We start from the raw sequence: 17,086 nt of genomic DNA, 5'->3' as shown, positions 1-17,086 counted from the left end.
GTTTGCATGCTCCACTTTGGCGGCCAGGGGTTTGCGGGTTCGGATCCTGGGAGTGGACCTACACACCACTCATCAAGTCATGCTGTGTCGGTATCCCATATACAAAAAAAATAGGGAAAGATTGGCACAGATGTTAGCTCAGAGCCAATCTTCCTCACCAAAAAAAAAAGATTACACAGACAGAGGTAAAGATAGGGCTTGAACCCTAGTCTCTTTACCTAATCACTCAAAAACTACGTATTTGTTAAATGCCTTTTATGTGAAAAGCATTGTGCTGGGCACTGGAGATACAGTGGCAGATAAACTAGACTTGGTACCTGTGCCAGAGCTTGTGTTGTCATGGGAAAGACAGCTTTAAACACATGCCCACATAATTAATTGCTTAACTGATTGCATTAAAGGAGTGCCTGGTGGTCTATACACACATAACAGGGGGACCTGACTTAGTTTTAGGGTTGAGGGTTGTCACATAAATCTTACTTGAGCTGAGCCTCGAGGAGTAAATATACAGAAATAACCAGGCTGGTGTTTCTCAACCTAAGATATTCTTGGGCCCATAGGTCCTCTATGAGACTTCTTTTAATTTTGTATTTTCATTTTGATGACAATCTTAAAAATTAACAGAAACTTTTTTCTTTTTTTTTTTTAAAGATTTTATTTATTTATTTTTCCCCCAAAGCCCCAGTAGATAATTGTCTGTCATAGCTGCACATCCTTCTAGTTGCCGTATGTGGGACGCGGCCTCAGCATGGCCGGAGGAGCGGTGCGTCGGTGCGCACCCGGGATCCGAACCGGGGCCCCCAGCAGCAGAGCGCGCGCACTTAACCGCTAAGCCACGGGGCGGCCCCAGAAACGTTTTTTTGATCGTTCTTTTTTAACAGCTGATGTCTGCCCAAAGCTTTAAAAGCCCGAGTTGAACATGTGTGTTTTTGATTGAGTTGGCCACAAGTAGTGTGACTCTAATTGTCTCGGGCTAATGTGAAAAGAACAGAGACTGACTTAATGTGTCTATCTGCATTCCTGCCAAGCGGAGATCAAATGTCCACCATGACGCTGCAAGAATGAAGGTTTTCCCGGTAGTTCACATAGAGGGGAGTGATGGGTGAAGTGTCATCACAGAGCACCTGTGGACCGGTCATGCTGAACTCAAAAGAACCTGGGCAATTGTGAATTCAACAAAACATCGTCTATCCCACTAAATCAATAATGTGAATTGTTATTTGGAAAAGAATGCAGCAAATCTGTGTAAAAATAAACAAAGTCTAAATAACCTATATATATCTGGAGATGATATAGGTATAGATAGGTATAGGTATAGGTGTAGATATCTAGATATATCATTCTTTGGGAAAGGAAACTTCAAGGCTGAGACAATGGGTGGGAAGGAGAATTTTTTTTTTTTTTACAATAAACACTTCTATACGTTTTTAGTAATTACATAATTTCATTCTTTTTAGTTACAGTTTTTATTTTGGATGTGACGTTGCATATGAACTGTCAACATAAGGAGTTACAATTTTATGTTTGTACTATTTTATATTAAAATAAAATAATTTAAATCAAGATACATATATTTTCCTTTAGAGTGATTCATACATTACATACTAGGCAAGGGGGGAGTATGCGTGCACGTTGAAGGTCAGAGGAAGGAAGTGCCCCGGCAGAGAGAGAAGGCTCACTGGAAAGAACCCATGGGAAGAACCCCACAGCACCCCTGAGCACGGCTGGAGCAGAACCAGCAGGGGGCAGGCAAGGCAGGCAGTCCCTGCAGTGGGCCACAGTGAGGAATTGAGTCTTTTCCCTAAGAACAATGAGAAGCCCTTGTTCTTTACATCATATTAAGCATTTTAGAATCCAATTTTTGTAGTAGGCATTTGAAATTCTAAAATGACGTAATTTTAGGTATAATTTGTTTCTCTCCAAATTCATCCAAAATATTAATATTTTATGATACCCAGGTGAACAAGGAATGGTATTATTTGAATAGAGTAAAAAACAATGACAAGTTTACAGATTGATATGTAGACCTGCTCTGTCCACTACTGTAGCTGCTAGCCACATGTAGCCAGTGGGCAGTTGAACTGGGGCTAGTGCCAGTTGAGGTTTCTGTAAGCATGAAATGCACACAGAATTTCAAAGAATTAATACTAAAAAAGACTATAAAATATCACATTAAAATATATTTACATTGATTACACATTGAAATGATATTATTTGGGATGTAGTGAGGTAAATAAAATATATTACTAAAACTTTTTCACCTGTGTCTTTTTATTTTTTTAAAGTGGCTACTAATAAATTTAATAGTACATGTGTGGCTTACATTATATTTCTATTTGGACAGCCTTGATATACAATCTTCATTCTAATATATGCATAATAATTTTAAAAAATCATGAAATTCATGGTATGTACCTGGCACCACTGTAAGCGATGTTCCATGTGTTAATGCACATAATCCTCACGTGAGCCTGCTGAGACGCACTTTTCTCACTCCATTTTGAGTATTAATAAACTGAAGCACGGATGCTGCATAGAATGTTTCTGGAAGAGTACACAAGAAACTGACAACAGTGGTGGTCTCTAAACAGTGGGGATTAAGGTGTTGAGATAAATTTCTAGGCCCAAGATGGAGCCACTCTCATCCGGGGGACCACGTCAGCAAAACGGAACTTTGATAATATTCATGTCCCTGTAAATGATCTGCTTGACCAGAAATGCAGTATGTCCAGTCGTCAGTCCTCAAACACCAAGCCAACCCCAGGCCCTGTGCTCGCTTCCATGTTCTTTATTCTTTCCTGTGAAAGCTTCCTGTCTTCCATGCCATTTCTCTGGACCCTGGGGACAGAGACCGCCCGTTTCATGAAGTGTTAAATAAAGTTTGCTTCTATGACCAAACTGTCTTCTTTAATCACCTAAAGGTCAGGGAGAAAAGGGAGATTGATTTCCAATGTTTGTCTTTTTGTACAGACTGAATTGTGTTGCAATGTGAATATCTCATTAGCTACTACTTCAATTTAAATATACAAATATATAGGGACAATCCACAAAACCAGTGTTAAGAGCATAAATTCAAGTACAATTGAGTACTCAATTCAGAGTAACCGACAGAAGACTGGCTAGAAGTCAGAACATAAAAACCACGGAAGAATTTGCAGCTTCCAGTCTAGTCACAGACACGTCTTCCTGGCTCATTGCCTGTCCTCTGCTGCCGTGACTGTGTTTCTCGAGTATTCGGTTGGTCTACGTAACAGAGCTCTCATGCCGAGGAGCCAGGCTCAGCAATCGCTTCCACGGATCAGTCTTCACCAAGACAAGAGGCTGGAAAAGAGCAAAAGCATCTTGCTGCAGCTTCTGCCTGCAGTCTTTTTTAATAAACTGGGTAATGTTCTTCCTTAATGCAAATGTGAATTCAGCTTCTGCAATGTATATGAGTTCATTAAGATTTTCCTAAAAACATGGATTACAAGTCCTGCGTGAGCCAAGGTCAGGCTCACTATGGCTGAGTAGATGACCGCATTGTTTCAAACATAATTCTGTACTAATCACCACGATCAGAGAAACCCAGATTGTTAAGATGTCTTAAGAGCCTGTTTGCTGAGAATTTACTCTCTGTCTCCCATTGTGTCTCTCTATATATTATGTATATACCTGACTGATATTCCTACCACTCATTTTCATTGTGTGTGTGTGTCCCTCTATGTGTCAGGCTCTTTTCTAGGAGCTGGGGGTGTAGCAGTGGCCTAGACAGACAACAGCTTTTCCCTCACGGCTGATATTCTTGTGGAGGTGGACAGAAAAGCCAAAAGCAAACACATAGGCAGACCAATTTCCAATGGCAATCAATGCTGTGTGGAGGAAAAGTTATGAGATAGACAGGTGGAGGGAAGGTGGCTTACTTAGAATGCGTGATAGGGGAAGGGCTAAGGAGGTGATGTTCGAGCTGAAGGAAGAGGAAGCAAGCCATGAGGCTACGGAGGGGGAAAGTACTACAAGCAGATGGCAAAGCAGGTACGAAGGCCTTGAACGGAGGTTAGATCTGGCACTTTCCAGGACCAGCAAGAGTAACTGTCCCCCTGGAGCAGGGTGAGCTGGAGGAGAGTGGGGGGAGAGCTCAGAGAAGGGGGCTAAACTCCGTGTCACATTAAAGGATTTGTCAGCCAGTCACCCGTTTAGATTTTACTCCAAATTTAATGGGATTTTCAAGATTTATATTTTAAAATGTCTGGCACTCAAATATTGAGCACTGGCTTAATGGTAGGCAGTGAAATCATTATGCAGAATCAGCTGGTGTCCGGAGTTAACACTCAAGGGCTTGTGCCGCTCAGGGTGTCCCTCCCAGCATTGGTAACTCCTGGGAGCTGGGATGAAAACACAGAACCTCAGGCCCGCCCCAGACATACTGGATCAGAAGCTGCATTTTAACAAGCTCCCCAGGTGACTCATGAGCAAGTGAAATTTTGTGAAGCGCTTCCTAGGGCGGGGACCTCAACCTTGACTGCATTTTGGAATTGCCTGCGGAGCTATGAGAACTACTGATGCCTGTGTCATCCCTGAGAGGCTGGTGTAGTTGGTCTGGGGCACAACCAGAGTGTCGGGGACTTTGGGAGCCACTCATCCTCCAAAGTTTGAAACCACTGCCCTAAGGTCGCAGTGAGTGATCAGCAGCTGTTCTTCATGTCCCCTGCTCCTTTTTTCTTTATTTTCCCTTGGAGCAGTTCCCAGGGACTCACCTTGTTTTCCTTTCTCTGGTCCCTAGAGAAAGTGCTTCTCTCCCCGGGGATTTTCAAACTGACCGCACTGAGAAAAGCAGGCTGGCTGGCCCTGAAGACTGACACCGGCTTTTATGTTAAGGAGTTAACTGCTCTACCAGGCCACAGGCTGTCAAATAAAACAACCCTGAACAAGTCACAAAACCCACAATGTTCTTACAAAAGTGATCCTGAGTCTAACGTTCCTAATTCCCTTCAAATTGGAGAACTAGAATGGAGAACTCAACTCTCTGTCAGTCCCCAGCTTTTCACAAGTCCAAGCCGTTGTACGTCCAGGAAAGGACTTTGCTTTTTTTTTTTTTTTTTTTTTTTTTTTTTTTGGTGAGGAAGATCGCCCCTGAGCTAACATCTGCCAATCCTCCTCTTTTTGCTGAGGAAGACAAAGGGCTAACATCCATGCCCATCTTCCTTCACTTTATATGGGACGCCGCCACAGCGTGCCCTGACAAACGGTGCGTCAGTGCGCCCCCAGGATCCGAACCGGCAAACCCCCCGAGCAGCTTGCGCCACACGGCTGGCCCCAGGACATTTCTTGAAACTGAATAGTTGTAGAAAAATAGGTAGGCTTCTGCGGTTCATTTGCATCTCTGAGGAGCTGGTTCCTCCCAATTCCCACCCAGCGCAGGAACGAGCACCCTGGGCCAGTCCTTTAAGTCACTTCCTTGGCGGACTTCTGGAGCAGATGATAAGGGTCCCCTGATCTCTAAATTGCAGCAAAAGGTCCACAACAGCTCTCCTCCCTTAATAAAGTGATTTCTTTTCACATTAAACTTCTCATATTGGGGCAAGATGAGTACAAGAGAAAGGAGAAAGAGACACTTCAAATTTTCACCTCGTGTCTTCAATGTAGTACCGCAAAAGGTTTAGTTTAAATCGCCTTTCTAAAGTATCGTTCCTTATTTAAGAGGAAAACTACAAAGAGAGCATCTCATCCTCTTTAGGGTTTGTAAACCGTGAGCCTCAATAGGTAGTTATTTTAAATCTACCGCTTGACAAGTTGTTAGCAAAAGCATTGAAACTACCTGTGAAAAAATCAGAGTAGAAGGATAAACAACTTCATGAAAATGCAAACTTCATTCAAAACTAATCTAAAAATAATGAGATTGGGAGGGGAATGGAAATTTAAGACTTACTTCCCTTACTAATGATAAATATGAATATTTACTCACCAACACTGCAAGAGAACTAAAGGATATTTTATGAAATATTTTTGCTTTCTCAGGAGGCTTTGAAAAGGGGAGAGGGAGTTGTTACAAGCCATTGCCTTTCACAATGGTGACGTTACAGTCTGCCTTCTTCCTAATGTTCAAACTGTGAAAAAATCTTCTCCTCTTTGAGTCCATTTGGATGGTGTTTATGTTTGTTTTGAGCCTAGGCCAAGAATAACTGGAATTAACTCAGGAATTAAGCTCACTCATTCTGTAACATCTGGGCCTTTGTCAACCAGCCTAGCTTGTTCTTCGAGTCACATTGCAATCGCCAGCACCACTCTTGGATACTTTGAATTTAATTCCCCTCCTAAAACCTAGTTTTTCTAGTATGAGGACTGTCATCTTAAGCATATGTAATGCAATCAGTAACTTCATCACACATGCGTTATATTTTCCAGGCTTTGTCCCTGATCAAGTTTATTCCTGCCCTGGGGCCTTAGCACTAGCTATCCCCTGCCTAGAATGTTCTTACCTCAGCTCTTGATACAACTGGCTCCTTCTTGTTATTTAATTCTCAGCTTGTATGTTCCCTCCTCAGAGAGCCTTTGCCTGACCACCCAATCTAAAGTAGTCCCCCATACGCTCTCTAGCACATCACTCCCAGACCTGGTAACTGTCAGAAATGATTTGGTTTCTGGGGCCGGCCCCATGGCCTAGCAGTTAAGTGAGCACGCTCCGCTGTTGGCGGCCTGGGTTCAGATCCCGGGCGCGCACCGATGCACCGCTTGTCAGGCCATGCTGTGGCGGCGTCCCACATAGAGTAGAGGAAGATGGGCTCAGATGTTAGCCTGGAGCCAGTCTTCCTCAGCAAAAAGAGGAGGATTGGCATGGATGTTAGCTCAGGGCTGATCTTCCTCACCAACAAAAAAAAAAAAAGAAAAAGAAATGATTTAACTGGGCCGGCCCCGTGGCTTAGTGGTTAAGTACGTGTGCTCCGCTGCTGGTGGCCCGGGTTCGGATCCCGGGCGCGCACCGACGCACCGCTTCTCCGGCCATGCTGAGGCCGCATCCCACATACAGCAACTAGAAGGATGTGCAGCTATGACATACAACTATCTACTGGGACTTTGGGGGGAAAAAATAAATAAATAAATAAATAAAAATTATAGAAATGATTTGGTTTCTCTCTTTGTCTCTCCTTCCACTAAAACGAAGCTTCCTATGTTTGGGATCCTTGTCTGTCTACTTACAGCTGTATCTCTAGCATCTAGAATTTTATCTGGGACATGGTGGGTCCTCAGTAAACACTGCTGATTACCTTTCAGAGAAATGTTGTGGATTTGCTGCTACCATCTCATCCAGTTGTGGTAATTGGAATAAAACATTATGAATCTTTATCTGTAATGCATCAGAAAGACAATAGAAATTTTTAATATGTTATGGCTTTTCAAAAGACTTGAAAATTACAGTTCTTCAATAATGAAACATCAAACGATGGAGGTAAAATTGCAAACCTGAGGAGTTTCTTTCCCCCAAAGTCAGAGAACAACGAAAAAGAGATTGGATCTTTGATGCCATTTTAATTTCTGTCACTGTGACTAAAACTCAGATTGGATTTACTGTCTCAGAAAGATATCCCAGGCTATGGTGATATAGAATAGAGAGAGAGGATCAAGAAGAGAAATTTTGGCATGAAAGTCATCTTAATGATATTAATATCTCATAGAACATATTACAAGTGATCTCAAAGAAAAGTTTTACTATAGTCATGAATCAGTCATTGGTTACCAATATATTCCTGTTTTGTTTCTGAAAAAAATATTTGTATATGCTTTGTGTTGTAAGCACCGCTGATAATCTGATAAACCATAGCAATTTAGGAGGAAGACAAATTTGCTGTATTTTATACTGTAATCCATTGCCAGAGTTAATATAACATTTGCATTTTCTATGAACTGCCTTCTCACATTCGGGACTGCTTTCATTCCAGCTGCGTATTCCACATCTGTTTAAAGGAGGATTTTATTTTTTAAACTGTATCTCCGGTTTTCGTGTATAACATGACTTATTTTTGGCCGTTATGTTCCTGCAGAAAGATGAAGAGATCATCTGCTGCGTGGACCTTTGTTTAACTTGTTAGGTATTTAACTTGACTCTGATGTGCCAGATGTTACCCAGTTGGCAAAGCAATGCTTTCTTACTCATCTGTGTGCTCATCTCCACATTTAATTCTCCAGCTGTATTGCTCTCTGCCTCCTGCCTCTCTAAATAACAATGTTGAAATGTTTCCCAAGAAACACGCCACTTCTTAGCTTTTACTTCCTTGTCCACAAGGAACTTGGAGTCATCTGCTCTTGCCTCCCAGGACCCTCAGGATCTCCTCACGTGGTGCTAAAAGCATCGCAGTTGCAGTGCTGACATCCCATCTGTAAGGGTGAGATAGAGCTGAAGCTGACAAAGTCAGCTGCGATTATAGCTCACTTCTAAATTCAGCTAGGCACCATGAAGAGCTTTAGCAAAGATGTTTACCTTTTCCGAAGAATGCACATAGATTATTTATGCAAAATAAGAGCAAGTCATGCTGCACGGGTATCAATGAATGCTGAAAGCATGTTTGTTTTAAAATCATTTTCCCAAGCCCCAAAACCCACTGAAAATATTTTAATGTCTTTAACAAATGTTATATATTTAAATAATCTTTTAAGCTTATAAATCAACTATACCAGTGGAGATCATCACTTTAAAATTGATTGTTTAGACGACACCCTTACTATTAGTTAATATGTCCCTTACAAATGCTCAAACTGAGAGGAAAAGAAATTAAATAACTCCTGATTCACTGGAAGGATAGGGAAAAAAAAACAATTATTTATATAACAACTAACTTTTTTTTTCTTTTTTTTTGTGAGGAAGATCAGCCCTGAGCTAACATCTATGCCAATCCTCCTCTTTTTGCTGAGAAAGATTGGCCCCGGGCTAACATCTGTGCCCATCTTCCTCTACTTTATATGGGACGCCGCCACAGCATGGCTTGACAGGCAGTGCATTGGTGCGTGCCCGGGGTTCCAGGATCCGAACCTGCAAACCCCGGGCTGCCGAAGCGGAGCGCAAGTGCTTAACCGCTTGCGCCACCGGGCGGGGCCGCCCCTATTATGGTTACTTTTAAATGCACACAAAGTAGAGAGCACATTGTAACGCATTTCTGTATACCCATTATCCAGACACTATACTTATCAAACTTTGGTCACTTTCCTTCATCTGTCCTTTGTTCCCTTGGCAAGACTATTTTAAAGGAGATTGTGGATACCATATTACTTCATATCAACATAGTTCAGCATGCATCTCTTAAAAATGTGGCCATTTTCACACTAACTGAAATGTCAATATCAACCTAGCAAAATTAAGACTAAACCTCTGGTGTTGGCTAATACTCAGGCAATGCATTTCCCTGTCTTAAAATTTTCTTCTTGCATTTAGCTTGTTCAACCCAAGATCTAAATAAGATCCACATATCACATCTGCTGGTTACGCTTCTTAAGTCTCTCTAACTTTTCCCCCGTGTCATTGATTTGTCCTGTAAAATATTCCGTCTGGATGTGTCTGTTTACTTTCCTGTGCCATCACTTAATTTGTTTCCTTCTCTCATAGTTTATGTAAATGAAAGTGAGTTCCAGACTCGTGATTAAATTCAGGTTCACCATTGTTGGTAAGATACTTAGTGTGTGGTGTTTTTCATGTTGCATCACATCAAGCACCATGATGTCTGATCATTTCTCTATATTTATGTTAAGACCCATCAGTGGATTTGCATAGTAACTGCTGAATCCCTCCATCATAAAAATGCTCATCAGCTTTTCACCTATTGGTTTTATCCATTGATGGTTGTGGTCTGCATGATTATGCTGGAGTTGCAAAATAGTGACTTACTAACTCTATCATTCCTTCCATATTCACTATCTATAACTCTTCTGTAGAGAACTTTCTAATACTTACAGGGGCTATTGCTTAACTTGATACATTGTACAAGGAAAGCTTAATTCTTTACATTTAATTGTAAAACAAAATAAAAAGTTGATGTCTTAGCAACTACCAATGCTGTCCAATGAGCTGGAGGGGATGAGATTGGTGAGGACTGAGAGGGGGGCTCTCTCTTTCTCTCTCCCTTCCCATTAGTTCCATTATGAATTTATCATTGTCTATTAATAAATACACACCTATATCATCAATTTCAAAATGGTGTCTAGTGTTTTATTGCTTGGCCAGATTAATGGTTCTCAAAACATAATCCCTGGACCAGCAGCATCAACATCACCTGGGAACTTATTAGAAATGCAAATACTCCACCTCCCCTCCAGACCTACTGAATCAGAAACTAGGAGTGAAGCCCAGAAAGATATGTTTTAACAGGCCCTCAGGGTGGTTCTGATAGCCACCAAAATTCAAGAACCAGTGGACTAAACCATATTTGAATTAACCATTCATTTATTGTTGCTATTATAACTTTGCCTCACACCGCTCAATCTCATCTGCTTCACTTTAGAATAACAAGCTTGTTTTAAATCCTTTTCCAGCAAGGCCATAATTGCATACTGGCTTTTTTTTTTTTTTTTTTGCCTTTGTTTGTTTTGTTCCTGCTTCCAATTCAAAGACCTCATCTCAGGATTTGGCAAAGTCACTTTTAGCTCTTTTATTTTTCTAGCATAATTTCTAAGTTAATGAGAATCAGTAAAATATTATAAGAAACATAAAAATAAGGATCCAATTTTCATGTAAGAAAATGTGATGCATTTATTTCTCAAACAGGAAGACAATGATAAGGGACAAGGAAGGCAGAGAGAGTTCATTTGTAACTACTTATTTGTTTAGCAGTGGGCTAAAAAAAATTATTGCTTCCCAAAGCAACATCAGTGCTTTAAAAAATATATATATTTAAATCTGATTTTTAACCAACGTATTACTTGAGATCATCATCAAATCCAAAGCAGATACTGGATCTATCTTAGAATCACTGAGAAAGAGACTTGCTTTAAAATATTAAATATCAGTGTTTGAACTTCACTGAGTCTTATGGACAATTATCAAGATGTCATTAAATTGAAAAGGAAAGTTAATATATATCTTATAACCAGTAAAGCCCCAATGTTAATTTTTATTAAGGTTGAAACATTCTCCCCATGACACGGAAGATTATTGAGAAGAATTAAAAAGGAAGGCTTTTTAGGTAAGAGATTTTATTATGGGTTATGCAATTTTTTGAAGTAAGGGGAAATCTTTCAAAAAGAAATGATGCGATATAAGATGAACTTGGAATATCATATTGCAACAAAAATCAGGCAAGCTACCAAAGACCCCCTGGGCAGGCTGACATGAGCTACCAGAGAACAGTGCAGGCCCCAGGGATGGAGTACCTCACCCTCCAGGATTTGCTCTTTGTATTTTGTATCCCAACACTTAGCACAGTGCCTGGCACATATTACCTCCTAGGTATAGGTATCTGAGAATTTGGAAAAGGAAAATCAAAATTTGATCAAAGTGATAGAAAGGGAAGTAGAAGTAAAATTAAATGTACCTACTTAGATATCTTCTATTTTTCCTATGCCCCTCACCACCATACCCTCCCACAACCTCACACCACATACCTTCATCACCATCATCACCACCACTTGCCAACCAAAGTCCTGACTTGTCACATATACCCAACATCAATATAGCCCATTTGGAGAAGCGATTTGAGCCAATGTCAGTATTCATGCGGCCAGACCCCCAAACTTAGCCTTGGCGTCAACGAGGAGGACCAAACCAAGTCCCTAGAGCATTTTGTTTGTTCATCCATTGGTCGTTTATTTATTACTTAGCCAACATTTGTATGCTAGGTCCTTAGACTAGGGCTGGCAATACAAAGTTAAATAAGACACAATCCTCTTAATCAAGGAACTCCAATCTAGCAAATTGTTACACTATAGAATAAGAGTTGTGCAAGATCTGCAAAAATCAAGGAGGGAGGAATTGACTGGGGTGAAACAATTTGCAAGATAATTAACTAGGACATTTTATCAGGCTGGCTATACTTTGGACCACTAAACTGACTCCAGAATTTGCAATTCCAGCTCTTTAACAAAAAAGATATGTTATGGTTCTCTCCTCTATGCTGTCTCCAGAATCTTGCCCAAAGCCTGATAGATACTTGTTTATATACCCTTGGATTCATTTTCTGCCAGGCTGGGTCATGGCAGGAAATACCACCTATCAACAGTTACTAAGTATTGAAATCCCTTAAATCCATGACACATCTCCTCTCCTCCACATCTTCTTTTTGGTTCAAATGTGGTGTTAATAACACCACCACCTTCCTGGTACCCAAATTTAAACCTCACTCTTATAACAAAGTTCAACCCCTCATATCTAATAAGTTCCCATGGAATTCTATCTTGGCAATGCTTCATATAACCTTCCTTGCCTTTCCAGTTCCACCGACAACCACTTCATTCTGGTCTTCATGGTCCCCAGGAGGGAGTCCCACGATAGCTTCTTGTCAGAGTAATTTTCCTAAAGCAAAACTCCCATCATGCCTCTCTCAGGAACACAACTCTGCTCATCATTGAATTCGCATCAGTACTGACCCATAAGGAGTTGATAAATATTTGTTGAAATTGACCCCTGGCTCCTGCCAACGAACTTCCCAAAGTGAGCAGAGGGAATTTAATACTTTTAGTCTCTGCTTCTCTGTGGTATCAAGAATACTGATGTCCACTAGCTGGATTTCTCTCTCTTTTGGACAGCTGTAAATAAATTCAAGCACTGACATATTCCTTTTCTCCACCCTACTGTTTGGTTTATAACAGGACAGGACACACTGCCTCTCTTCTTTTCCACCGTTTTCACACCAGGTTACAATTTTGAAGTTTACAGACTCTTTTACATTTACTGCATTTCAGGTGGCTACTTCCTAGTGGTACAAAGAACCAACATCTTGTCAGAAAATTGCCTTTGAATCACATCAAATGAGTTATCATACCTGTATGTTCTTACATACTTTAAAAAAGAAGAAGGTATTCCATAAGGATTTTTTTATGACCTTTTACCAAAGTCATATCTAAGTCAATATTTGGGGGGGTTCATCTTACTTGTGCGTGAGAACCGTTGATCACTGTCTATATAGGATCATCAATCTGTGTAAACAACCTAATCACTACATTTGGTGTTGTGTGGACTAATATAAGGGTCATGTGGGTTGAATGCTCTCATCTATTCTTTTTATAACTAACTCCACATATAGACAACGTGGGAAGTTTCCTGAATAATGTGTCCTACACAAGACTGAACTTATTCCAATATATTTCTAACACCATTCTGCTACACTTGGTGCTAATTGACTGCATTAGTCGTGCTCCTTAGAGTTGAAGGATGATCTAAAAAAGAACCATAGTCAAGGATATAAGGAGACAGTGGTCTGCCATCCATCATAGTGGCCACTAACCATATGTGGCTATTTAAATTTTAATTATAATTAAATAAAATTAAAAATGTAGCTTCTCAGTCACACTAGCTGCATTTCAAATGCTCAACAGCCACAGGTGGCTAGTAGCTACCTTATTGGACACCAGATTGTATAAAACATGTCCTTCATCCCAGAAAGTACAAGTGGACAACTCTGCACCATAATTTAGGGCATTAGTGTACTTTAAAATCACCACAGGGCCTTTTAAAAAATAGCTTTCTAGGCTCCAAAATTTCTTACCCAGGAGATCTGAGGTAGAGACGGAGAATTTGCATTTCTAATAAGCTCCCAGGTGATGCTGGTGATGCTGATCAGGGTCCACATTTTGACAACCACTGGCTTAGGGGTCAGCATCTCAGGTTACCAAGACAGAAACATCTGGGTTTGAATCTTAAGCTCACCTCTCATTAACCGTATGATGCTGAGTAACCTTCTGATCATTGGTTCTCTCATCTATAAAACAGGAATAATAACAATGAGATAATGTAAATATAACGCTTAGCACATACATGCTCAATAAATGTTAACTGTTACAAGTATCTATATCTGCCTAGAGTTTCCCTATTATTAATGGATTCCCACACAAAGAGCGCAGCTAGAGGAAATCATTCAAAAAACAGGTAGATTTTGATGGATCAGTGGGAAGCAAGTACTAGTAACCACTATTAGTGTTCTCTGATTGGTCCCTAAGAAGAGTGTCCTAGTGTGTAAGATTCTGGGCTCCTGGGGTGCTGCCTGTGTCACTGTGTAAAGAAGGTGAGAGGATCCCAGAAACATCAGAAGAGGATGGCGACACCAAACACAAAGTGTACCAGCCTCACCACTTTCTAAAGATGTCCTGACCTCTCACACTTAACAAAATTTAGGGTGGCTGTTCCATTCAGGGACCTTGCCTGAGGAACTGGAAGGTTATGTTTTCTTTCTTCTGGTTAGCCTGAATCCATTCTCCAAACAAAAGATCTTTCACCCTACTGCACAATCATTCATGTTGTGTAGTTCGAATGTCAGGTGGTTAAAATATTCTTACATAAAGAAATACTTTATTTTAAAGTAGGCTCTTAACACAGGAGACAGGGGCTACCTCTTTTTAATGTTTTTTTCAATTAGAAAAATGATGCATGCTAATTACAAGTATTCAAGTATTACAGAAATGTCGGACATAGAAAATGACAATGCCCAATAATCCCTTCCCCCATGCTCCATATTATTACTGTACAAAAATGATGTCATAGGATGCACATTGCTCTGAAATTTGCTTATTTTAATTAAAAATACACCTAAGTTTTCTTTACTATGTGAGAATACATTGATCTGCTTCATTATTTTTAGTGGCTGGAAAGCATTGCATTGTATGAATGCATCACAAACTTACCTATCCAGTTATCTGGATAGGCTGGATATTTGGGCTATTTTAAGTTTTTCACTATTTAATAATTTCTAAATAAATTTCATATTTTGCAACATTTTTATATATTGCAGCATTTTCTTTCAGTAAAACTTTCACTTTTCAAATGTATTATGTTTTGTCTTTGTGATGTATTGAAAAATACACTAATTTTCTTTGAAATATTCTGTACTTAAGACTCTTCATTCAAGTGAACTTATCTTATCAATAATTCTGAATGAATGCATGTGAAGAACATAGATAAGGGCCGGTCCGTGGCTTAGCGGTTAAGTGCGCGCGCTCCGCTGCTGGCGGCCTGGGTTTGGATCCCGGGCGCGCACCGACGCACCGCTTCTCCGGCCATGCTGAGGCCACGTCCCACATACAGCAACTAGAAGGATGTGCAACGATGACATACAACTATCTACTCGGGCTTCGGAGGAAAATAAATAAATTAATTAAATTAAAAAAAAAAAAGAACACAGATAAGAGGGAGGTGGAATGAGTGCAGCCCTCTGCCACAGTCAGAGCTCTGCTGTCACAGAATTCTAGGGCCTTATACTCCAGCTTAAATGCATGGAAATCTAAGTTCTTTGGCTCTAGGTAAATAATCTTAGTAAGAAACCTCACAGGAGACAAGGTATAAACCAGAATGATGCCAATTTACAAGGACAAATGTAATTCTCAAGAGAATCAGAGAGCTCCTTTGGGGTGGTCATTCTCTCTTTCCAACTAAATGTTCATAGGGAGAAAATTTATATGGAGTGCAAGTTGGTGAGTGAGAAAACACAGTGAAGAGTTGTTGGAGGTTCTCCAAGGCTCCTGTCATCAGGCCCTAATAGTAGACAGCACTTGTCTTTCCCTTGCTACACAGACTGCACCATGCTGGACAGGAAACACTCAATCAGGAAAATGCACAGCTGTAGTATTCAACTGTAATTTTCAAATGTGTTCATTATAAGAAGTCAAACAATACAGAAATACATAATTATTATTGAACACTTAGTCCCCACCCTTCTCTTTTCCCATGTGTTTCTATTCTTTGCTTCCCTGTTTATATTCCTCCCTGAAATTCTTTCACTTTGCACTTCTTTTCTTTTCCTATTTTGTCTCTGTGTTTTTCTTGCTCTCCCCTTTCTCTCTTTCCCTTCCTATCCTCTCTCTTTCAGTAATAATAATATATTATTGACTTATTTTGTAATAAGTAAGAGTTCTGCCCCCATTTCCATCATGGAAGCGGGGGTCTCCGCACCAACAAGCAATTCTTCAACACCAGCTGGGAGTCCTACAATTTAACTCAATTCTGACACTGTCTTCTCAGAGATAGCATCAGATCCCACAGGTTAAGGGCTCAGTCCCACAAGACTGCCTCACCCCCACACTTTAAATGACAGTTGAAAGTCCAGGTTGTCGCCTCTGCTTCTGACCCACCAGCTATAGATTGGAGGTTCCAAAGACCTCTCCCTTGTATTTGAATAATGTGCTAGAGCTGCTCACAGAACTCAGAGAAACTGTACTTACTAGATCATTGGTTTATTGTAAAAGGATATAAGTCAGCAACAGGCAGATGGAAGAGATGCGCAGAGCAAGGTGTGAGGAAATGGTGCAGAGCTTCCATGCCCTGTCCATGCGCACCATTCTCCCAGCATCTCCACATGTTCACCAACCGGGAAGTTCTCTGAATCCCATCCTCTGGGGGTTTTATGGAGGCTTCATTACATAAGCTTGATTGATTAAGTCATTGGCCATTGGCAATTGATTCAGCCTCCAGATTCCCTCCCCACCAGATGGGGGTGGGGGAAAGAGGTGTGGGAGGAGGGATGGGGGAAGTTAGGTGGAGGATTGAAAATTTCAACCCTCTAATCACGTGGTTGGCTCCACTGGCAACCAACCCCTGTCCTTAGGTACTTTCCAAAAGTCATATTAACGTAACAAAGGACTCCTTTACTGCTGTTATCACTTAGGAAATTCCAAGAGTTTTAGGAGTACTGTGCCAGAAATGGGAACAAGACTAAGTATACATTTCTTATTATAAATCACAATATCACAATGAGAAAGGACCAAGATGCTTCCATTTTTTGAGATTCCATGTATATTAAAAAATGAAGACATGACAACATAAATTTACAGAAAATATATAATTGTAGAAAATGTTTACTTCTAACAAGGTTGCACAACTGACATATTTTTCTTTTAATCCTTATGGTATATTGCTGGCTATTTAGATAACCTCATTTGGAGATCATTTGAAGTATCTAAATGTGAGGCTATTTGAGAATCT

The 17,086-nt window shown here is 40.4% G+C and overlaps 1 long non-coding RNA gene across 1 annotated transcript; it reads right to left on the bottom strand.

The window, feature by feature from the left end:
• Positions 1–634: 634 nt before the first annotated feature.
• LOC131414698 (uncharacterized) lies at positions 635–16,551 on the bottom strand. The gene is made up of 3 exons (XR_009222222.1): positions 16,327–16,551; positions 13,823–13,874; positions 635–3,321 (listed from the first exon to the last, which is right to left on the bottom strand). It is a non-coding gene; the product is annotated as an uncharacterized LOC131414698 (long non-coding RNA).
• Positions 16,552–17,086: the final 535 nt, after the last annotated feature.

Source organism: Diceros bicornis, chromosome 15 (genome assembly GCF_020826845.1).
Source record: "Diceros bicornis minor isolate mBicDic1 chromosome 15, mDicBic1.mat.cur, whole genome shotgun sequence".
Classification (NCBI taxonomy): Eukaryota; Metazoa; Chordata; class Mammalia; order Perissodactyla; family Rhinocerotidae; genus Diceros; species Diceros bicornis.
Note: the sequence above shows the minus strand (reverse complement) of the source record. Positions and strands in the feature narration are given on the sequence as shown.